Genomic DNA, 24,594 nt, shown 5'->3' on the forward strand with positions numbered 1-24,594 from the left:
CTATCACCTTCTCAGTTCTTCCTTCACCTGTGCAATCAAGTCCCTGCATACATCTCCCCCTTTTAGACACTCAGAGTGGTGCCTGTTTTCTGCTTGGACCCTGATGCTGCAGCCATCTGATTGGGCCTCAGGCAAACTTGAACTCAGAGCTCCCTCTGCCACTAATGAGCTGTGTAACCTTGGCCTAGTGGCTTTGCTTCTCTGGACTCGACTTTTCTTATCTTGAAATGGAGAGGGGAGTGTAGAGAGCAGCCCCTTCTGAGCGCTGGATCCTCTGCCTGGGGCACTCAGGGCTTTTCCAGTGTTGTTCTGCTGTGGCTCCTGGGCCGCCTCCAGCTGTCTCCACCTCACTTGGAAGAGAGTGAGACACATGCTCATGGGGCGTGGCTTTGAGTCCTAAGCCCCCTTCTCCATGTATGTGGGGTTCATACCCAGGGCCCTGGGTAACACTTCTAGCCCCCAGGTGAGTTGGGAAGAAGACTAGGTGCCTCTGAGGAAAAGTAAGGATGCCAAGGTGGGGCAGGCACCCCGAGGGCAGGGCTTCTCAGCCGCAGCACTTTCGGTATTTTGGGCTGGATCATTCTTTGTTGTTGGGGTGGCCAGGGCTGTCCTGCACATTGTAGGATACTTAGCAGCATCCATGGCCTCTACCCGCTTGATGCCAGAGCAGCACTTCCCGGTCACAATCATCTTCAGACATTGCCAAACATCTCGGGGGGAGCTTTGCCCCCCCCGGTTCAAAACCCCTGATTTCCAGGGGTTTGGACCCCCAAAGTAGGGCTGAGCAGGTGGAGTTGGCTATACTGGGCAGTCGGAACCAGGGAAAATTTTCAGAAGAATCTCTTCCTCTCCTGCCTCCAGCTGCCTCCCAAAATCATTTGGAGGTGGTAAGGGGAGAGGAGGGGAGCACGGGTGAGGGGTGCGAGGGCTGGGAGGGAGCAGCCAGAAGGTGCCAGTTGTTTTGGGCCCCTGTACTCAGGCCCCAGGTCCAAGTGAGGGGCAAGAAGGCGATGAGATCTGCTGGAAACCCCCCAGGTCCCCTCCCCCAGGAAGCCTGCCTCTCACCCTGATCAGGCCCAGATGGTTGTCATTGTGGGGAGGGGGTAACAGTCCGGGCTGGGAGCTGGGAGGGAGGGCAAGATCAGAGCAGAGCTGAGGCCTTGTTTTGGGTTTGAAATGCCCAAGCTGTTAATTTGAGAATAATCAATGCTAATTTGCACATATCTGGTTGCTACAGCAGGTTATCTATTTCCCGTCAAGATGTCCCAGAGGCTCCTGCAGCTCTTCCCGCTGCTGCCCACCCCGTCTCCCGCTCCCCACCCCGAGGTGCTGTGGGGCCAGCCCGACCAGGGGAACAGCAGGTCAGCACCCTTCCTCCAACCTCTGAGTCCATCCCAGCTGCACGGTGGGCTGGCAGAACTCCAGGGCGCAGGAGCAGAGGAGCGAGGGGGCTAGCGGGGCAGCCAACTGAGCCTAGGAGGGGGAGAATTAAGCAACAGTGCAAATTACCCAAACCCGTGATTAACATTTCTTCCAAATCTGCATGAATATTAAAGCACAACCCACCCTGGTCCCCACACAATGAATTCTGCATGAATCTTAAGATAAATCGTTTGGATAACTTAGCGGCAGCTGTACTCCCCTGCTGCCAGCTGCCTCCCAAAATCATTTTGAGGCGGGTAAGGGGAGAGGAGGAGAGAGTGGGTGAGTGGTGGGAGGGCCAGGAGAGAGCCAAGTGGTGCCTTTTGGACTCCTGTGCTCAGGCAGCAGGGCCAAGCAGGGCATCGAGCTGAGGGTGACCAGTGAGTTTCGCCAAGCCTTGGCCCCGCCCAGTTGCTGAGGCCAGAAAGGCACAGGGAGGAGCTGCGATGGAATCTCTGCCTGGCCGAGGACCCCATTCTTGGGTTTCTCCCCATGCTTGCTCTGTGCTTCTCCTAAGAAGCAAACCAGCCCAGCTAGCCCTCAGTTCATGCCCCACCATTTTGGAGGTCAGGGTTTTCAACCAGGGGCTACTCTCCCCACCAGGAGATGCTTGGCAATGTCTGGAGATGATCGTGACTGGGAAGGGGTGTTTCTGGCATCAAGTGGGTAGAGGCCACAGATGCTGCTAAATATCCTACAGTGTACAAGACAGCCCCGGCCACCCCAACAACAAAGAATGATCTGGCCCGGAATACCAGTCGTGCTGAGGCTGAGAAGCCCTGCCCTCGGGGTGCCTGCCCCACCTTGGCATTTTTGGACTCCTCGGAGGCATCTAGTCTTCCTCCCAACTTACCCTGGGGCTAAAAGTGAGTTACCCAGGGCCCTGGGTGGGGTCTGGGAGTCAGGCTTTTGAGCTTCAGAGCATGGCAACATCATCGTCATGACTGTCATTGTGCCAGGCAGGGTCCCGGCGGGAAGCAGATGGTATCCTTGAGGGGTTCCAGCAAAGGCAGTTTACTAAAGAGGCCATTTATAGATTTGTGAGAAGAGTTAAGGAAACCAGCTCCCCTGTTGTAGGATCCAGGGGCCAGCAAGAGTGGGGAGGCTTTGCCACCTTTAGGTCCAAAGGGACAAGGAAAATAAGTGGAGCTATCGGAGCCTGGAGCCGTGGAGAGGGAGCCACCCAACAGGAACCATGGCCCTGGTAGAAACAGCTGCTCTCAGAACAGCAGCAGGGAGGGAGGGAGAGGGTGGAATCAGTATCCCCATTGCTCCCTCCTCCTGCCCTCGGTCCCCTGCCAGTGCCTCTGATAGGCCAAACCCAATTAGAAGGCAGGAGACAAAAGGGCCCAGCTGACACAGCCTGGAGAAGTCACCCTTCCAAGGCACAGAGCAGAGGGGAGAAGAGAGCATGGTTTTGGCAGGGCAATGGGGGCAGGGGACGATGGGGAAGTCCAATGGAGTGCGGCCAGCACAGTCATTTCCATCAGCACCAATGGAAGCTGCCTACAGGGCAGCCCCGGGAACTGCTCCTAGGAGCTCAATAAGTGGCACAGTAGTTAAAACCCATGGAACAACCCGTGACCAGGAACATGAGGGTCAGTACAAAATGCCTTTTGGAAAATTCTAGAGTCTTCCAGCGGTAGAGATAGGGTTAAAGTGTTAGGATTCCCTGGGGAGCCAACCTCAGTGAGAGCTTGGGTAAGCCAGTGGCGTGCTGGGGTTCAGTTTACAAAAATGCAGTTTAAGCCCAAATTTGCAGGAACACATCCATTATAAAAGGAATTCCACTTATAATAGAGTGTCCAAAGAAGCGGAAGTCAACCCCAGCCTGTCAGGAGAATGGACACAGACCGGTGGGATTGCTTCTCTGGAAAGGACTTGCTGATGATTGGATGTAGGGGTGAGAAAAACAGGAGTCAAGAGTGAGCACACGAGCTTCGGTCCTGAACAGTTGGGTGACCGTGGTGGTGCTTCCCAATATGGGGAAGACTGGGAACCCGGTTCTGTTAGACTCCAAAGCCCGGCTCAGGGTAGACAGCCACTTTCTGTTCTTGCCAGGCTGCCGGTCAGTGTCCCGGGACTGTGGTCAGGTCCTCTCCTCTTTCCAAAGATGCACTCTGTGTATCTTCTCCTATCTGGCTACAGGCGGGATGGCAGCATTTGTGGAAACTGCTGGGGGACATGAGGAAAGGGGTTTGGCCCAAAGAGCGTGAAAGGCAAGTGGACCAGAGGGACTGCCTCCTGTTTCTGCTTTGAAGCAGCAGCCTAACAAGAAGTAGACAAACAGGAGCGCTTCTCAGCTCAGCAGGACAATGGGGGAAGCGAATTAAAATCCCATTATAAGAACACTGCGGAGGCTGCTGGCAGCCTGGCTGATGATCATTTACACCAATGTACACACACGAAAGCCTTCTTCGCTGTGACTCAGGCCACAGAGGCAGCCTTGGGAAGAATTCTGAAGTCCACCTGGCTTTCTCAACTCCAAGCTTGTGTCCTTGGGCAAGTTGCGTAAAGTCTCTTAGTCTCAACTTCTTAGCCTCGGCTGTGCTGGCAGGTGTCCGTTTACTTTGCAGACCACCCTCCCTTCTTCTTCACCTGCTCTGACTGGGAGGCTGGTCTCTGAGGACCTTAGCTCTGGCTTGCACAGATGTGGCAGTGACAGAGCTCAGAGGGTAAGATGAGAGAAGTGACGACATTGGGTCCTGGCTCCTTCCAGGCCAGGCAGTGGCTTGGCAGTAGCTGTCAAGGCCTTCCCCTATAGTCCCCTCTGTCTCCAAGCTCTTCCTTTACCCACTCATTCCTAGGGGCATACTGGCTTCCCTCTCTGGCTGGGCGCTGGGTGCGACACCCACATTCCTTGGATCTTCTTAGCCTGTTTCACCATTGTCAATGGTTCTTTCATTAGGACTCTGTTAATACGAGTCCAATTAGTCCATTTTCATGCTGCTGATAAAGGCATGCCATGTGAAAGCAGAAGCCCCTTATAAAACCATCAGATCTCGTCAGACTCATTCACTAATTCAGTACCATGAGAACGGTAGGGGGGAAACTGCCCCCATGAGTCAATTATCTCCCACTGGGTCCCTCTCACAACACGTGGGAATTATGGGAGCTACAATTTAAGATGAGATTTGGGTGAGGACACAGCCAAACCATATCAGACTCTCTCCCATCACACCTCTAAGTAGGCCAACTGCTTCCTCCCAAGACCTCGGTAGCACACCTATTGCATAGAACTGAAGCCATCATGGAATGCAACAACTCATAGAAAGATGCAGAGTGCAGGGCCAGGCTCATAGGAAACATCGGAAGGCAAGAGGCCAGGTTGAACAGTGGTTAGCAGCCTAGACTGCCTGGGATTTGTCCAGCTCTGGCTTGGCTAGCTGTGACACTGTGGGCAGCTTGCTTGTTCTTCGTGTGTCTTGTCTACAGTTCTTCCTCCATAAAATGATGATGATGATGATTGATGATGATAACCCATGCATGATAGGGTTGCTGTGAGTTCAAATAAGTAAATTTGTGTAGTTTTTAAATGGCACATCACAAGCCATCAGAAACATTAACTATTACTTTTTACTGTAGTAAGTTCTCAAAAAATCTGTTTTCTTCCAGGCCACACAAAAGGCTTAGTCAGCAGCCAATTTATGCATCCTTGAATAATGTGATTATGGCGCAATGTCTATGGTTAGAAGGACTCTGAAGCCATCTTTGTCTTAAGGGAGGTCCAGGCTTCCCAACTCCTAGATTAGGATACTCCTCCCTGAGAGCTTCAGGAAATACTTTTGAATCCAACTGTGGATATTTCTGGTCCTCAGTTAAACTATAGCTTGCTGAAGGGTTTGTTTATTCATAAATGTGTATCAAGGGCCTGTTATAGGCCAGGCACTGTGCTGAGCCTTGAGAGTGATGTGTTAAACTTACAAGGACTCTCCATTTGCATTGGGTTTTTAACTTAGAATCAGTAATAGCTCTTCAGCCACAGTGAACCAGATTTAGAACAAACATAGGAGAGAAGGCAAGTGTCAACAGCTCTGAGGCTCTTGGCTGCTGGAAGAGTTTGGAAGGGCCTTATATAATCAGCTCTATTCTATGGATGCCAAGTACCATGCCCATCTCCTTTTGTTGGACTTTAGAGGAGAGGGTTTGGCATGATCCTGACCAGAGGCCTCCCTTTTCTGCAGAGAGGGTGCATGGCTTTTGACTAACACCACCGCCATCGTCACTGACACCACTATCAACACTACCATGCCTACCACCAACACCACCATCATTTCCACCACCACCATCATCATTACCACCACTTCCAGCACTGCTACTACCACCACCATCATCACCACTATCACCATCACTGCTAACACCACTACCACCATCACCATGACCACATCTACAGTCACCACCACTGTTGACTCCATCATCACTACTAACACCACTACCACCATCACCACCATTACTATCACCATCATTGCCACCACCATTATTACCACAGCTACCATCATCACCACCACCAGCACTATAATCACCGCCACTACCTCCATCACTATCACCACCAGCACTACCACTATTACTAGTATCACCACCATCACCACCACCACCATTACCATCACCATCAACATGACCAAAATCATTACCATCACCATCATTATTACCGCCACCAACATCACTACCATCACCACCACCATCACTACTATCACCATTACCACTACCACCATTATCATCACCACCATCATCACTACCATATCCACCACCGCCACCACTATTACCACCATCACCACTACCACCACCACTGCTACACCACCATCACCACCATAGCCATCACCACTACCATCACCACCACCACCATCACTATGATCACCACCATCACCATTATCACCATCATTACTATCACTACTACTATTTCCACCACCACTCACTACCATTCACCATCATCATGGCCACCTCCACCATCACCATCACCATCATGACAACAACAATACCAGCAAAACAGCTCTTCCCATTTTGGTCATTGCCTTTCCAGAACAAAAGACAGCACAGGAGGGAGGCTTCTCTCTTAGGTTCATTGTTCTTATGTCAAAAAATAGGCTTTTCTGTAGTCCTCAGCAGGAGAATAAAGAGCAACATGTACTCCAGATAAAATCTTGAAGTGAGGCATCCAGAAAAGAGGTCAGGCTGGTGTCATGAATAGTTAAGGTCTGCCTGAGTTAATTAGGCCTAGAATTTCTATTACTTTCACTCTCAGTTTCACACTCTTACCTGTGCTCCACACAAGACGTGTCATGATCATGGACTTTGAGGTCAGGAGAACCTACTCCATACTAGCTGTGTAACCTCAGGAACATTATTGAAACTCTCTAAATCTAAGTTACTGTTTCTATAAATGGGAATAAGAATACCAGCTTCATAAGATTGTTGTGAGAATTAAAAAAGAGATAATGTCAATAAATCCCTTGGTCTAGTGTCAATGACTACTGTGAACACATAGTAAGTACTGATTTGATGTCTCTCTGTTACCCTATCCATCTCCTCATCCATCTATCCATCCATTCATCCATCTATCCATCCATCCACCCATTGATCCATCAATCCATCTATCAGTTTATCTATACATCATCTTCATGATTATAGCATTATTGCTTGGTTTGGGTTGCCTGTAGGTATGTAACAAACCAACTCAAATGTAGTGGTATGAAACAACTGTTGATATGCTTTGGATTTTTGTCCCCACCCAAATCTCATGTTGAATTGCAATCCCCAATGTTTGAGGAGAGGCCTGGTGGGAGGTGACTGGATCATGGGGGCAGACTTAGCCCTTGCTGTTCTTGTGATAGTGAGTTCTCAGGAGATCTGGTTGTTTAAACGTGTGTAGCACCTCCCTATTCTCTCTCTTCCTCCTGCTCCAGCCATGTAAGACATGTCTTCTTCCTCTTCATCTTCCACCATGACTGTAAGTTTTCTGAGGCCTCCCCAGTCATGCTTCCTGCACAGCCTGCAGAACCATGAGCCAAGTAAACCTCTTTTCTTTATAAATTACCCAGTCTCAAGTAGTTCTTTGTGGCAGGGCAAGAACAGACTAATACAACTATCATTAATTATTACTATTCCTCATGATTTTTGAGGTTAACTGGTCTTAGCCAGTCAGTTATCACTTGGGTTCTCTCATGTGGTTTTATTCCGATGGTGGCTGGAGTCATCTGAAAGACTTCCTCACTCTCATGTCTGGTAGTTAATGTTGGCTATTGGCTGGGACCTTGGCTGGAGCTGTCTGACAGGACACTTACACATGGCTTCTCCGTGTGGCCTGGGGTTCCTCACAACATGGCAGCTGGGTTCCAAGAATAAGCATCCCAAGAGAGAGGCAAGTGGAAACTGTCATCTGTTATGACCTAGCTTTGGAAGTCACATAGCATCATTCCTGCCATACTTTGCTGAAGGAGTCACTAAGGTCTGATTAGGTTCCAGGGAAGATGTTGACTTTCCTTTTTGATAGGGGAAGTGGCAAAGTCACATTGTGAGAAGACCATGTAGGATGAGTGATATGGTCAGAGCCATTTTTGTAATAAAATTTTAACACTTTGATAGTGCCATTAAGCCTTGATATTTTCTTGTCCTCAGGTATTCACCCTCTCAGCCACCCTAAGCAGTCTTTTCTGGATCAGATAATGTGCTTTCTTTGCCCTTTAGGAAATCTAGTGCACTAGAAAGAGCACTGTCCTGGAAGCCCAGATTTCTAGTTCCTTGACCCAACTCTACTCTTTGTAGTGCTTTTGAGCAAATTTGGAGCTAACCACTGCTCCTTCCTTCAACTTCCGTGCCTTCCATGCCTTCAGGGCTCTGTAGCTTCAGAGGGAGGAAGATGGCATATCACATCTGATTTTTTCACTCTGGTTATCTCAGCAGTTCTCCTCCATCCCAAAGAAGAAAATCAAATCATTTAATAGACTTTGGTGTTGGGATGTCTGCAGCCAAGACTTTTCAACATCAGCTCATCTGGGCTAAGTGTCATTCCCAATAAGCTCATCCCTGATCCACCATCCCGGCAGCTCAGGGTCTCCCAAGAGTATCTTTTCTTCTGTCTTCACTTTATCTAAGACTGCATAAAAATTAGCCTAAAATGGAGTAGCTTAAACCAACACACATACAATATCCTCTCACAGTCTAAGGGTCAAGAATCCTGGTGATCTTTGCTGGGTGCTCTGGTTCAGGGTGTCTCTCCAGGCTGTAATCAAGCTGTCAGCTAGGGATTCAGTCTAATCCGAAGTCTTGGTTGGGGAAGGATTCACTTTCATGCTCACTCATGTGGTTGCTGGCAAGCCCTAGGCCCTAGAGGGCTCTTGGCCAGAGGCTGTCCTTAGTTCTTTGCTACATGGGCTTCTCCATAGAAAAGATTACAACATAGTGGGTTGATTCAATAGAGAAAGTAAGTGAGCAAGCAAGAGACTGAGAGCAAGCCAGAAGTTACAGTGTTTTACAGCCTAATCTTGGTAGTGACATCCCATCACTTTTGCTATATTCTATTTCTTAGAAATAAGTCACTAGGTCCATTCCATGCTCAAGGCAAGAGGATTACACAATAGCATGAATACCAGGAGATGGGAGAACACTCAGAGCCATTCTAGAAGCTGCCTGCCATACTCATCCTAATGCTGGGTTTTGGGGAAGACAAATATGAAATTCTCACTATTTCGCTAATGATAAAAGTGGTTAGGGGTTCACGCCTATAATCTCAGCACTTTGGGAGGCCGAGGCAGGCGGATCACGAGGTCAGGAGATTGAGACCATCCTGGCTAACACGGTGAAACCCTGCCGTCTCTAATAAAAATACAAAAAATTAGCCGGGCGTGGTGGCAGGCTCCTGTAGTCCCAGCTACTCAGGAGGCTGAGGCAGGAGAATGGCGTGAACCCAGGAGGTGGAGCTTGCAGTGAGCCGAGATCATGCCACTGCATTCCAGTCTGGGAGACAGCGAGACTCCGTCTCAAAAAAAAAAAAAAAAAAAAAAAAAAAAAGTGGTTAGGGGTTGTACATGAATTTTCACAGCGTTATTCAGAATAGCCAAAAAAAAAAAAAAAAAAAAACCCCATATGTCCATCAACTGATGAATGGATAAATATGATGTTGTATATCCATATTATTCAATAATTGAAAGAGATGAAATACTGATACATACTAGAACATGGATGAACCTTGAGAACATTGTGCTAAGTGAAAAAAACCAATCACAAAGGACAGCATATTGTATGGTTCCATTCATATAAGATGTCCAGAATAGACAAATCTATATAGATTAGTGGTTGCCAGGGGCTGGGGAAGACAGAGGCAAAAGGACAATATAGTGGGTGGAATTGTGTTCCCCCAAAAGATACGTCCATATTCTAACCTGAAGAACCTGTGAATGTGGACTCATTTTTGTAAGAGTCATAGCAGATATAATTAAGTTAAAGGTGTCAAGATGAGGTCATCCTAGATTTAGGGGGGACCCTAAAGATGAGTTCATCCTAGATTTGGGGTGGACACTGAAGATGAGGTCATCCTATACTTAGGGTGGACCCTAAAGATGAGGTCATGCTAGATTTATGGTGGATCCTAAAGATGAGGTCATGCTAGGTTTAGGGTGGGCCCATTGACATGTGTCCTTATAAGAAAAAGGCTGAGAGAGATTTGGTCCTCAGAGGCACAGGGGAGAAGGCCAAGTGAAGACAGAGGCACAGGTTGGAGCGATGCAGCCCCAAGCCAAGGAGTGCCTGGAGCCACCAGGAACTGGAAGAGGCAAGGAAGGACTCTCTCCTGGAGTCTTTGGAGGGACCGCGGCCCTGACCACACCTTGATTTCAGACTCTGGCCTCCACAACAGACAGAGGACCAATTTCTGTTATTTTAAGGCACAGAGTTTATAATTAATTTGTTACAATTGCCCCAGGAAACTAGTACAGGGGTGATGGCCAAGGGGTGCAGGGTATTTATTTGGGGTAATGAAAATGTTCAAAAGTTGATCATGGTGATGTGTGTACAACTTTGTAAATACACTAAAAGCCATTGAATTGCAAATTTTATTTTTATTTATTTATTTTTGAAATGGAGTCTCCCTCTGTCGCCCAGAATGGAGTGCAGTGGTGCAATCTCTGCTCACTGCAACCTTCGCCTCCTGGGTTCAAGCGGTTCTCCTGCCTCAGCCTCCTGAATAGCTGGGATTACAGGTGCCCACCTCCACGCCCGGGTAATTTTTGTACATTTTTAGTAGAGATGGGGTTTCGCCATGTTGGCCAACTGGTCTCGAACTCCTGACCTCAAGTGATCTGCCCACCTCGGCCTCCCAAAGTGCTGAGATTACAGGTGTGAGCCACCACGCCTGGCCTGAATTGCACACTTTAAGTGGCAAATTGTATGGTATGTGAATTATATAAGACTGGTTAAAGAAAAAGGCTAGGGGATTTGCCCCTCTTACAGCCAGGTAGGGAAAGAGGCAGGACCAGAAGGTGGGATGGGAAGGTGGGTTGCTCCACGCTGCCAAGGCATTTCCCCTGGACAGCAGCACTCCTGTCCCCAGGGCCATCACCACACAGGCAGAGGTGACGCGTGCAGGTGGTAGGGAGCCTGGTCACGTGGCCTCCCCTGCCCCTCTGTCTCATGCATGTGATCATTCCCTCCTGCTGGTGTTTAACTTTATCTTTTCCCTACCTCAGTTTTCACGCCTCACTGACTCCCCACCTTCCCTTTGTGAGCTGTCTTCATCCCTGTACCCCCTTCCATCGGCCCCTCCAAATAGCAAACCTCCAGGGGCAGAATCCATTTCCAATCCCTTAGATGTCAGGGGAATTGAAAGCACGGCAAATATTTCCAAGATCTAAATTACACCGACCCCGGAAGGCTGAACTTGCAGTATAATCCAGGTTATGAATTGTAAATCAGATGCCATGCAAAGTACTCGCAAAAATTCAATAAAGCTTTCTTTGCTCCCAGCACAGCAAAGTTGGGCCTAGGGAGGCAGGAGGAGGCATGCTGGAACTTGGAGGAAAGGAGACCTGTGACTGGGGAGGAGGGGGTAGGGAGTGGGTGGGCAGGGTGTGGGGGCTCTGACCCTGCTTGGCCAAGACTTCTCAGGGGGAGGAGCTGCCCATTTTCCTGTTGGAGGAGTCAAGAGGTCTCTGTGGCCATTGGATAACATGCCCTACAAGATTTAGTCCAGGCTTGCAAATAAGAATGATACAGTTACCAGCCTGTCCAAGCTAGGGAGGCCGTGGAAGGAAAGGTGGCCTTCTAGACTACTCATGTGGCACAGACTGTCAGGCTGTGTGTACATGCATGTATATAGTCAGAGGTGGAATGGATCCTGATATTGAGATGTTTTTTTTTTTTATCCCTGCTTTAGTAAGAAAGAAGCCAGAGAACTCACTTTGGACCCACTGATGATAGGTACCCCTAGAATGGAGAAAGCAATGCACACTGGAATCTTTCAAGAGTTTTACTTGGAAGGGAGGCTGAAGAGCAAATGGCGCCACTCTATGGCTGGAAGGGGATTGCATAGAAGCTTTTATGTTTTAAAACCTGGCAATCCCCAGAGAAAGAAATGCGGGTGGGACAATGGCAGGTGTTCACTTCCAACCCTGGAGGTACACTGAGGCATGGCAGCTCTACCCTGTCTGAATTGGAAGCGGGGGGTGCTGGGAGGGCCATATTTTGTATGGTTACATCCCTGGGGCACCAAGAAGGTAAATATTTACAAAAGCACTCAGCCTGCTAATCTCAGGTGTCCTCCCCTCTGCCTTGGTCTTCTGGCCATTAGAGAGTTTGAAAACATCGCCCTCACCCAAAGATAGATGGGAAATCAGAAGCTGGTGGAGACTAATTTTCCCTGCTCAAACTTGGTCTCATGGGCATCCTACCACATCTGCATAGATGACCCCTGTGGGCAGCCATTGACTCATCTCATGCGCTGAGGCCCACCTGCCAGGCACTGTGCTGGCTGCCAGGGAGACAGGGATAGGAGATGAGGCTCTTCCCTTGAGCAGGTTGGGTGGTGACGGGTTGGGTCTTTCACCCTTGTCTCCCAGATGCTCAGAAGACCCAAGTTCCAGGCACATACTATACCAGCCTTGGGGAAAAGGCCAGGTGTTGCCCTTGGTTACTGCAGGTCTGTGGGGCTGGTGTAAAGAAGGCCTGGAGAAGACTTGAGCTGCTTGTGTTGGTGGGAGTGGGGGTTGCCAACCCTGGGCTTGAGCAGCCCTGAATGTTCCCAGCCTATTAATAGTCATGATGAGGAGGATGTGGCAAGTCTCCCCTTTAGGTGCTCAGGGCTCTGCCAGGCAATTAAAATACAGCCCTGCTCATGACTCTAATGAGGACACCATTAATATTGGGGGCAGCCTTAGCTCTGGGCTGTGTCCTGCAGGAACAGCCTCATCAGTGTAGCCTGGCCAGGAAGAGCTTAATGCATCTTTTTGTTCTATATAAAAGTCTCTCTCTTTCTCTCTCCCTCTTTGCCTTCCCCCACACACTGCCTACCCTTGAAGAACATGGAGAAAGTATAGTGCAATGATATGGGCTTGAGCCTCCTCTACAAAGCCAGGGTGCATGTAGCTTGGCTTTCTGGCACCCACAGACCTTTGGCAAGCATGGTGGGAAGACTCCGAGATGGTCCCCCGCCCTGATTCCCACCTCGTGGTGCTCATGCCCTTGTGTTAGTCCCCTCCCCTAGAGTGTGGGCTGGACCTAGTGACTTGCTTCTAGCCAATAGAAGACAGCAAAGGTGAGGAGATGCTCTTCGATGACAGGCTGTATCAGATGACAATCTCTGTCTTGTTAGATTCTAGTGCCTTCTTGGCTTGCCACTTTCATGAAGCAAGCTGCCATGTTGGAGAGGCTCATGTGACAAGAAACTGAGAGTGGCCTTCAGCCACCTGCCAGCTAGGATCCAAGACACTCAGTCCCTTAAGGAACTGAATCACAATGACCACATGAGCTTGGATGTGGATCTTTCCCCAGCTGAACCTTCAGATGAGACCCCAGCCCCTCAATTGCAACCTACAAGAGACCCTGAGACAGAGGACAGTTGAGCTCTGCCCAAATTCCCAGCCCATAGAAAGTGTGAGATAATAACTGTGTTTTAAGCCACAGTTTAAGTTTTGGGATAACTTGTAACTTAGCAATAGATAACTCATATAGCAAGTTATTTAACCTTTCACTTTTCTATTTCTCATCTTAAAACAGTTCTAATCCTACTACCTTTCAAGATTGCGGAGAAGATTAACTGAGTAGATGCATGGAAGGTGTGTTGTGTAGTGTTGGGCACCTAGGAAGCAAGAAATAGCAGCTTTATTATTAATTTACATCATCCTAAATAGTAATGGCTGTTCTGGGCCACGGCATTTAGAGCCCCTGTGCTGGCTTGCCCTTAATACACACGCATTTATGCAGCTCACTCCCTTCATGTCCAGCCCTGCCCTGGCTGCATTCAGAATAACAATGAGATCCTAAATAATGCCCCAGTAATAATGTCTGCTTACGTTTATAGAGAGCTTTATAGTTTACAAAGCTCACTTATATTGCATTGACTCAAAAGGCAGAGTGGGGACTAGGGGCCTTTGTTTTCTTATTTATTTGGGGTGTGTCTCCGGGGAAAACAGATTCCCATTTTCCTACTTTTGGGTGCCCTAGCCTGGTTCCTGTACTGCCTGGATCTTAAGCATTCACTGAAGGTTACAGCTGGAAGTTCCTTTAATTTTTTTTAGTTGAGGTAAAATTCTCATAGCATAAAATTAACCATTTTAAAGTGTATAATTCAGCAGCATTTAGTACATTCATCACCTCTATGTAGTTCTAAAATATTTTTTAAGCACCCTAAAAGGGAACCTGGGACTCATTAAGCAGTCATTCCCTACTCTCCTTCCCCCCAGCCCCTGACAACCACTGACCTGTTTTCTGTCTCTATGGATTTGCCTATCCTGGATATTTCATAGAAATGGAATTGTAAAATATTTTTGTGTCTGGCTTCTTTCACGTGGCTTGTTTTTGAGGTTCATCCGTGTTGTAGCCCATATCAGTGCTTCATTCTGTTTCATGGTGAGTAATATTCCATTGAATGGATAGACCACCTTTTGTTTATGGAAGGGGCCTTTTAAGAGAAGGAAACTGATGCCTGGAGGAGGGACTGGCCCAGGTGAGAGGAGCCATCCATGGCAGAGTCAGGGCCAGGACCAGGAGCTGACATGGCATTGGGGTAGCTGTTCATCATATCTGGGGTTTCCTCCTTGCCCACTGCTGGGCCAGGTTCACCCTTTGCTGTTAAGTGGGGCCAGTAGCCCATGGACAGAAGTGATATCAGTCACTTCCAGGCCTGGCCCCTCAATCTCTCCACACTGCCCCTGAGCTCATTGGCCAGCTGGATGTGAATGATCCAGTGGAGGGCCCTGAGGCTGGGGGTCAGTGAGCCATGAGTGGAAGGAAGCCTGGGGCTTGAATGACTGTATGGAGTAAAACCCATTGAAGAGCAGGTCTCTTCAGAGGAGTAAGCAGTAAACCTTTGTGACATTCAGTTGCTGGTTAAAAAAGAAAAAATTCAGCTCATTTGTTTTCATCTGGGGGTGATTTTGCCTCCAAGGAAACATTTAGCAATGTCTGGAGAAATTTTTGATTGTTATAATTGGGGGATAATTCTGGTATCTAGTGGATAGAGGCCAGGGATGCTGCTAAACATCCTATAATGCCTGGGACAGGCCCCTGCTCCCTCCAACACAAAGAATTGTCTGACTCCAAATGTCCATAGTGCCGAGGCTGAGGAACCCTCTCTTAGCTAGTACGTCTGTCTTCCAGTTCTGGCTCCTGCTATAACACTTTGCTGCCTCCCAACTTCACCTGAGTTACGACCACTGAAGATTCGCTTGCTGACCAGCAGATGTCTGTCCTTGCCTAAGTCGTGATCTGTCCTCTCTGCCTGTCTCATCTCCCGTCCACTGGGATCTGTCTCTCTCAAGCATCTCACCTGCCCCTCTACTGCCTGAGAGCTGCTCTCTGCTGTCCCTATCTGGCACAGACTTCCTGCGCTTTGTACAGGTGGACATACTGGGGCCAGATTCTGGATTTCCTTCTCGTGGAGTCTTCCCTAGCCTTCTGGATTTGTCACCTTACGAGACATGTCCCCAAGCCTGTGGCTTCCTCTCACAGAGGACTCTCCAGCTCACAGCTCCTCTGGTTTCTCCTGGGCCCCAAGGTGACCATGTGGGCTGCGTCTAGTCCCATCTACTCCCAGCGGGAAGCTGCCCAAGGAATGTGTCAGTGGAGCTCCTGCTTCTGTGCCACATTCACAACAGCTGATCCAATTTTTCTTAATTAGTACGTTTAATTATTAGTAACATTTTACTTAAGTAGAATTAATTACTCCATCGCCAGCTCTGGCCAACTATGTCTTCTCACCATGGTTTCCTATTGATATTCTTCTATTGAGGCCACATTTCCCCTCTCCCTCCCAGGGATGATCATCTCCTGGCAAAGACTCCTGGGAATAAAATCTCCCGCTTCATGCATCTGTTGCAGACTCCAGCCAAAGCATCACATCGAGTGAGAAATTATGGTGGGTGTGGCTGAGCCCCAGGTGGGGACAGAGGGGCAGCTGCTCAAAGTGATTAGTGTCTCTGTTCCTCTGGGCTGAGTCTAACCACTGGAAAGATCCTTTCTGCCTTTGGCTGGAAGGTTCCAGAACTGGTATCCAGCCAGGAGCATGATGAGGAGGAAGAGCGTGGAGTCCATCCCACCTTCCTCAGCTCCCTGCTTCAAGGTGGCCCAGGGAAGAGGATAGAGAGGTGGAAGCACTGGTCCCCATCCAGCCAAAAATTTGGATTTTCCCCAGGGGCTCCTGCCTTTGGATTCAGGCCCCCCACAGCGCAGGAGCTTCCCTGGGGAACAAGAAAGAGGCACTACTCAGAGACCAAATCAACTTGCATTTGCTTCTAGGTGTGCCGTTGAACCGAGCTCTGATAGCTACCTGAGCTAGCTGGTCAGGGAAGCTGTTTAAACCAGAGTTCTTAAATATTCCACAGAACCTGAGTCCCAGGAGATGCTCTGGGACAGAACAAAGGATGGGGCAGATCCAGAGTTGAGTAAGTTTGGGAAGTGTTGTGTTGTCTACCTGCCTCTGAGTCGCTGCTGATTCTAGCTTGCTCATCTTGTCCCATCACACCAGAACTCCTGGCCTTGGGCAGGTCACCTCCTCTCTGTGTCTTGGCTTCCTGAACTGTAAAATGGGGATAGCAGTATGGAAATGAGTTAGTATTGGAACAGTGCTGGGCACATTGGGCCACAGGCAACATGGGCTGTTCTTATTAAAATCAAGATGATGGAGGTTCCAAGAAACCCTGGATCAAAATAATCTGTTTAATTTTAATTAACCCAAAGTTCCCCAAATTTATTTGACTGCAAAATCGTTTGAGAACTTCAGACCCCTTGTTCCTTGGGACACATTGAAAAAGGCTGGTCTAAATACTCTAGGGTTGTGCTTTCCTGGACGGTGCCTGGAGAGACCCCACAACTTATGGTACAAGTGCATTTGGGGGCTTTGGCTGCCTGACCCCTCTTCTTGGTTGGTGTTTCAGAAATGCGGGTCTCGGGCTGGGTACTGTGGCACAGGCCTGTAATCCCAGCACTTTGGGAGGCCGAGGCGTGTGGATCACCTGAGGTCAGGAGTTTGAGACCAGCCTGACCAACATGGTGAAACCTCGTCTCTACTAAAAATATATATATATATATATATAAAATTAGCCAAATGTGGTGGTGCGTGCCTATAGTCCCAGCTACTCAAGAGGCTGAGGCAGGAGGATCGCTTGAACCTGGGAGGTAGAGGGTGCAGTGAGCCGAGATTGCATCACTGCACTCTAGCCTGGGCGACAGAGTAAGACTCGGTCTCAAAAAAAAAAAAAACCACAAAAAAAAAAAAAACAAAAAAAGGAAATGCAGGTCTCAGGGAGCTAAGATGCTCCCAGTGATGTTTTGTGCTACTTTCTCAGGGTTCTTCAGCCTTTACCTTGTGCTGGTGTCATGTCAACTCAATAAACAGTTTCGGAGGGGTCATGGGTCAAGTCTACAGTGTGGCATTCTGACAGTTCCAGCTGTTAGTCTCTAAAAGCCATGTCTCCTGCTTTTCCACTTTAATACATGCAGTGAGAGCTATGGGGCATCTCGAGTCTGCGTTCAGGCCTGGGCAAAGAGTGGACGCGTGATCCACAGCGCAGACAGCCATGCAGAAGCCCAGAGGACTCCACCCATCTCTAGTCCTGTCTGGATCAGACGCACCATTTACAGCAAAGGGCAGGTGGCATGAAAGGGGTCCCAAATTGGAAGCTGGAAACCAAGGTTCAAATTCTAGCTTATTAGCAGCATGATCTTGGATGAGTTGCTTAACTCTGCGGATCCAACCTGGAAAACTGGGAATAACTCTCTCCTTCCTGACTCCCCCACGTGGTGGTGTTGAAGATCAGTTCACATGCTAGATGGCAAAGTGTCTTGTCCTGAGTAAAATGCCATGATGTGATGCCTTGGCCACTGTATTCATCTATTTCATGTTGCTATAAAGGAATACCTGGGGCTGGGTAATTTATAAAGAGGTTTATTTGGCTCATCATTCTGCAGGCTGTGGAAGCATGGCACCAGCATCATCTTGGCTTCTGATGAGGCCTCAGGAAGCTTTTACTTATGGTGGAAGGCGAAGTTGGAGAAGGCATGTCTCATGGTGATAGGGGAACAAGAGAGAGGGGAGGAGTTCCTTAAACAACCAGGTCTCCTGTGAACTAGTAGAAGAAGAACTCACTCATTACCACAGAGAGGGCACCAAGCCGTTCAGGAGGCATCTGCCCCCAGGACCCAAACACCTTCTATTAGGCTCCACCTCCAACATTGTGGATCATATTTCAGCATGAGATTTGGAGAGGACAAACATCCAAACCATGTCAGCAAACCCCTCCTCTCCCTTCCCACCCTCCCCTGGCCTTACCCCACCTGGGTCAGGCACGGTGAGCAGGACCAAAGCCCAAGCAGTCACAACAATGCGGGAATGAACGTTATTATGCGCTGTGACAATATTTGATGAATTCATATGCGCCTAGGGGAGCAGACTAAGTAGGTGAATAAAGTGAGACTATTCTCTGTGACAATCAATATTCCTTCAATTGAACCATCTCTGCAGATCTGACATTTTGATTTTTCTTTTTTGGACACATTAACTGGATTTATGCCTCCATACGGTGGAGACGGCAGGGAAGACGACGTGGAGACAGTGCAAGTAGAGAGATATGGTGGCGCCTCCACAGGCACCTGGGTAGGTGGGTGGGAGCAGGTCCATTTGCATAAGACCCTGGCTCAGTGGGAGCCACTGCCCCAGAGCACTGTGCTCACCTGGCCGCTGCAGCTCAGAGCTGGGAGGCCCCACCTGCCTGTGGTTCTTTCACAAGCAAGCTGAGAAAGGAGCCAGCTCCAGCTCTGGGAGTCCTTCTGCCCTGGAAGCCTGACCCAGGCTCCCGGAACACCCACTCAGCTCTGGACAGAACGGGGGCATGGTGGGGGCAGATGACTTCTTCAGGGCCCTCCCAGGGTCGACGTGAATCCGACAGCCTCTGCTGACTGCTTGGTTTCAATTTCTGGCTCTGCCATTTGCTAATAAATGGTGCCAGGTGAGTGATCTTGGACAAAGTTCATAACTTCTTTTGTCCCAGTGTACTGATCTGCAAAATGGAACTGATGATAACACTAACTTAATAACAACTTGAGTACCTTTAGCTGCCAAGCATTCGTTTCAGAGCTTTACTGAATCAGTGTACCCAACTGTCACAGTAATGCAGCAGGGTGGGTACTAGAATAGTCCCATTTCCAGGTGAGAAAACTGAGAGATGCAGCTATGCATTTTAGGCATATGAGGGTTTGAAACTCAGTTCTGTCACTTAATAGATGCATAAGTCAAGATTCTTTATGAAAAAATAAAAGTACAACTCAAAGGAGCTTAAGCAACAGAAGGATACAGAGATACTGTCTTTGGTACCCGGAAAAGGATGCTGAGGTTACTTGAGGAATCCAAGGGAAGAAAGGCTCTAGAACCTCCTAAAGGTTCCAGAGCCATAGGGGCTAGAACCCACCCCCAGCCCCATCTGCAATCTTGCTCTGTCATTGCCCATCATTATTTCTCTCTGCTTTTCTTTCCAGGTTGTTCCGTAAGACAGGATGGCACAGAGCTTTAAGCAACAGCTCTGGCATCTGACTTCCGTGTTTGCATCTGGCTTTGAATGTGACTTTGGACAAGTTCCTTAGCTGGCCAGATACTCTTGTCCTCATCCATAAGATGGAACAACAACGAAGCCTTTCTCATAGGTTATTGTGAGGATTGAATGAATTAGTATATGCCAAGCATTTGAAGCAGTGCCTGACATGTAGTAGATGCTGAGTAACATTGGGGATCTGCCTTTTCTTTTTCCTGTATGTGACTGGCAGCCTGAACCAGACCACATCAGCTGAGATGATTTTCTCTGTAAGTTACCAGGATCACCTAGATCTGGCCAAGGACTTGCCCCGTAAGGAAATTTGGAATAAGCAAAAAAGATCACTAGGTGTTGCCGATGGAAAACTAGGTTGTTCTGAGCATACCTTTGCATGTTATCTGATTTTAGCCTTTCAGGGTCTTTGAGCTATTTTATGGCTCTGTAAGTTGTACATAACTGATAGCAATGCAAAATAATTCTTGTCTATAGACATGCAAATAAATCCTGTCCAGCGGTTCAATTGACTACCCTCTTCCCTAAGGAAAAAGCCAGTTTCAGTCTATTTGTAAATTCATTTCCACTTTCCTTACTCCCTATAAATTTCTGCTTTTCAGATTTCTCCTTTGTTAACTTCTGCCTGGTTCCCTCATTAAGTCAAATAAAATCTTTAACATATGTTAAAGTATGAGAGTCATGATCTCCCCTGTTTTGGGAAAATTATCTTTTAATACTTCTGATAGGAAAGTTTCCTAAGCAGACCAAAAAGTAGGTACCACGGTCCCGTCTCCTGGTGGTGTGACCTTGATCCAGCTATTTTTCTATCCTGGTCCCAGTTTTCACATCTATGAAATGGGAGTAACATTATACACCTAAGAGTACGCCTGAGTATTTCTAAGAAATATATGGAAAGCATCCAGCCTCCACCTGGGCACAGAGAAGCTGCTTAAGGAAAAGGAGCTGGCATTGTTGCAGGGATGGTGATGTTTAATCCTGGTTATTGGTAACTCAGTCAGCAGAGGTAGCATAGGTGTTGAAACACAGGGAGGAGGACAACAGACAGGATGTGCTTTCTAGGCTAACATGGATGGGAACAGAGAGGAGAGGAGACCTTCCTGGGCTGAGCTGCCTGTCACCTACCCGTGCACTCAGCACCTCTGCAGCTGTCACTGGACACATCCAACCCAGAGTGCAATTGACATGGGAAAAAACTGCACATGTAGACGTTTCAGAGTGGTGAGAGTATGTTGGCATGGAGATGGCTGCGTCTGCCCTTGTCAGGATGAAGGAGGGGACGGTCAGTGAGGTGCCAGGAAAAGAAGTGCAAATCTGGGTGTGTCGGCTTGTTTCCCGGGGAGGTGTTGCTTTGCCCTGGGCAGATGTGATCATCTGGCTCTTTGTTCAGCATCTTCTGTGCTGCAACTCTTAGCTAGTCCCTAGATTATTCATCAGCCATGCAACCACTTGGTTAGCTTGAGTCTGTTCCCTCCACCTGGAGAAACCTTGGTGCACTCATAAAATGGGGTCTGCCCTGCTCAAAGGAAGAGCAGGCTGTGTGCTGGTTGTCAAATCAGGAATGTAACTGCTTTGAGGCAGCAGTAAAGTGCTAGACCAGCCTTCTAGACCTAATACATAGTCCAGCAAATTTTATCTCTAACTGTTCCTAGTTTTCACTCTCCCTGGCTTTGACCTGAGAAAGAGAGCAATCGTTTGAAAAGTATTAATGATACTTTTCCCTTTGTTTCTTAGCCTAAATCAGCATCCAGCGGCCTTGAGGAAAAAGACTGAGGTTGCTACAGAGGAGAGCAGAAAGAAAAAGGGAGCTAACGTTCAGCTTTTGATATTCAAAATGAGATTTCTTGGCAAAATAATAGGAGAGGAAAAAATTTTTCCAAGTTTCTTTAGCTCCTATTTAACAGATCAAGACTGGCTTTGATGTGTTGCTCCAGTTCCCCTACCCTCTCCTGCCCTGCTTAGGGCTTGCCTCTTGGTTACATAGAGGGAGCAGTTGTGGGGAGGAAGAGGCCACCTCTGCTGGTCTACAGTCAAGGTATTATCTGGGGCTGGGGTCTCATCTGAAGACTCAACTGGAGAAAGATCCACATCTAAGCTCATGTGATTGTGGGGGAGGAAGGGAGGGAGAAGGATAGAGAGGGAGGTGCTGTGCTTTCTTCCCTGAGCCTTGGGAGGTGGGAGGTCTGGAGGTGGCCTTGAGACCAGCCTGCTAGGAGGTTATGGGACCTGAGGGGCAGGGGAAAGCTTTTGCCCAGCTACAGGTGGAGTGTGGTCACATCTCACATGCTCAGCCTGCTTGGGCTGAAGGAGGCCTGAACATTTCCATCCCCAAGCTGACCTCAGTTTACACTTGTTAGAGTAGCTGATGGATTGCTGAGAAGCTGGCTACTGGGGAGGACAGTCATTGTGGTTAGTGTTTTTTTTTTTTTTTAAGAGGTTGGGCAATGTTGAGGTCATCCTGCAAAAAGCCTGGGGTCCTGCTTTCCTAACCTTCAGCACCCCTTGAGTGTGGTGGAAGAGGGCTTTGAGTCTTGAGCAGTCAGAGAAACCACGTTGTGACTTGCTGCAAGGGCAAATGACAAATGATGGCCAGGCAAACCACCTAGGGACTTTGTCAGGCAAGACACAGGACTGTGGAAGTCACAGGAGGTATGGGGCAGCTGTCCCTCCTGGCTGGAGAACACAGCCAGGTATGCTCCTCCCCACTGACACCCAATCCCATGTGGCACACATCTCAAGGTCTGCCCTCAGTCCATTCATCCACTCAGGCTCCAAGAGACTCAAACCCAAGTGACTGAATTGGATGGAGATTAATGCATGGGGTTGCAATCAAGTACTTCCCTCCCCACCCCCACTGCTTTCTCCCTGCTACTTAGCTAGTGGGAGTTTGTGTAGACAGCACATCTCTTATAGGCAATAAAGTACTAGTGTGAGGGATTTTGTGGGATGCTCCACAAGGCCTGTGATCCTCCTCTTACTATCCCCACCCCGATGTTTTTCCTTTGCTCACCAGGGCTGGCCAGGAAGGCTGCCTCTTCCAACGTCCCCAAGGCAACCACTCTATGTCAGCAAGGACTCCTGAACCCATGGCAACCCACCAGCTGCTGCTCTGGGAAGTGAGACCTTACCAGCTTGCTGCCTCCCCAGCAATGCAGCTGCCCTGCTGGTCAGGACAACCTCTCAGGAGGGTATCAGGCCCTGGTGTACAGTCCTTTCTTCTAGAAAGAGACAAACAGTGCAATCACCACAGCCTCCCACTTCTTCTTAGACAGATCTCACATCAGATTCACAGGGGCTTCCTGGGAACATAATTCTGTTGAGCCTTAGAAATCAGGTAGGATTTTGACTGATTTGGGAGGTTGGTTAATTTTACCTTTATTTTGTTCTCTACAGCTGCTGTTAAGCCTGGCTTAGGGGTCCACCCTTTCCCAGCCCCCTTCCCTTTCTTTATAACCTGGATTTTGCACAATCTATATCTCTCTATATCTCTGCATCCATCCATCCATCCATCCATCCATCTCCCTCCCTTTGCCCATTTGTCTCTTTCTTGATATAGGCTAGACTTTCCCAAAGTAATTTCAACAAAAAGTAAAGGAAAAAATCAAATGAGATGCACACCTTTCTCTCCAAGCCACAAACAGTGCATAACATCATCAGGTAGTCAGGCTTCTGAAGGTTCTCTACATACGCCTGATCTCTCCAATAGCTAAGGCTCTCACTTTCAGTGTGGTTAGTGGTTAGGGAAATGGACTTGAGAGCTGGACTGTCTGGGCTCAATTCTCAGCTCTGGTACTGGTCTCATGGCCTTGGGAAAGTGTTTTGTTGTTGTTGTTTTGTTTTTACATTTCTCTGCCTCAGTGCTTCTTCGGTAAAATGGGAATAAAAAGAGTAACTGTCTCATAAGATGACTGTGAGAATGAAATCAGTGAATTAATATGTACAAAGAGCTTAAACATCACTTGGAACATAGTAAGTGATATATGAGAGTCAGTTCTTATGACTAGTACTGGGCACATAAGGTGGCAAGACCCCCTTATCCCCATTTTTAGTTCTTGGCAAGTCCCCCTTTGACTCCAGGTTGCTAAGCACAGCTATGCAGGTTGCACACTACATACCCCATCTCCACAGACTCACTCACTCACTCTTCTCCTGTGCAGGAAGGAGTTAGGGTGGCATTTCAGGCAGATCATTATGGCAAATGGAGTTTGCAGCAGGACTGACAGGTCACCTTCAGGGACCTGGATGAAGTTCATTCTTTCAGGGCCACAGAAGCATAGAAGACTAGTCATAAGTTGGTGGGGGTGCCAAGAGGAAAGGCACAGCAGAGAATGCTAAGAGCCTAAGGATGTGACTGGAGAATCTCCTGAAGTTATAGATCCTGCAGGCAGGGCTGGCTTCAGGGAAGTGCAACCTGTGCAGTCGCACTGGTCCACATGCTTGGAAGAGGCCCCTTTTTTTCACTTTGCACTGAGTCCTCAAGTTATGTGACTGGTCAGTCCTATCCCATAAGGCATGGATTGCAAAGGAGAACAAAGAATCCACGGAGGTGATCGACTTTGAGGTGAAGCTGGGAGAGGAAGATGATGGTGCCATCAACAGAAAAAGGTCAGCCAAAGAGCTACATTTGGGTGGAAGAAAATGTTAAATTTGGATGTGGCCCCATTGCGTTAGCTTTCCCCAAGCTCACAGGGAGGCAGTGCCTTCTGTCTCCCAGGAGGAGGCCTGTGTAAACACACACACCTGGGGATGGGTTTGTATCAGACATGTCTCATACATGGCTTCGGTTCTCTGGGGACCTCTTTCTTCAGCTACTGAGGCAGCAACCAGTTCTATGCGAGCTCCGATTGCCTTTCTCAGCACCTGTCCCATCCAGGACTCCCCTTGTGTCCTGTTCCTTTCTGACAGCATGGTGTGGGCTATCCTAGGAGCCTGA

The 24,594-nt window shown here is 48.4% G+C and overlaps 1 long non-coding RNA gene across 1 annotated transcript in view; it reads left to right on the forward strand.

Annotated features, from left to right (window-relative positions):
• The window catches only part of LOC129533888 (uncharacterized), a 56,180-nt gene extending 32,618 nt beyond the window's left edge, over positions 1-23,562 (forward strand). Inside the window, exon 4 of the long non-coding RNA XR_008680285.2 lies at positions 19,597-23,562. This is a non-coding gene — a long non-coding RNA (uncharacterized lncRNA). The remainder of the gene's footprint in view (positions 1-19,596) is intronic.
• Positions 23,563-24,594: the final 1,032 nt, after the last annotated feature.

This window comes from Gorilla gorilla, chromosome 4, assembly GCF_029281585.2.
Source record: "Gorilla gorilla gorilla isolate KB3781 chromosome 4, NHGRI_mGorGor1-v2.1_pri, whole genome shotgun sequence".
NCBI lineage: Eukaryota > Metazoa > Chordata > Mammalia > Primates > Hominidae > Gorilla > Gorilla gorilla.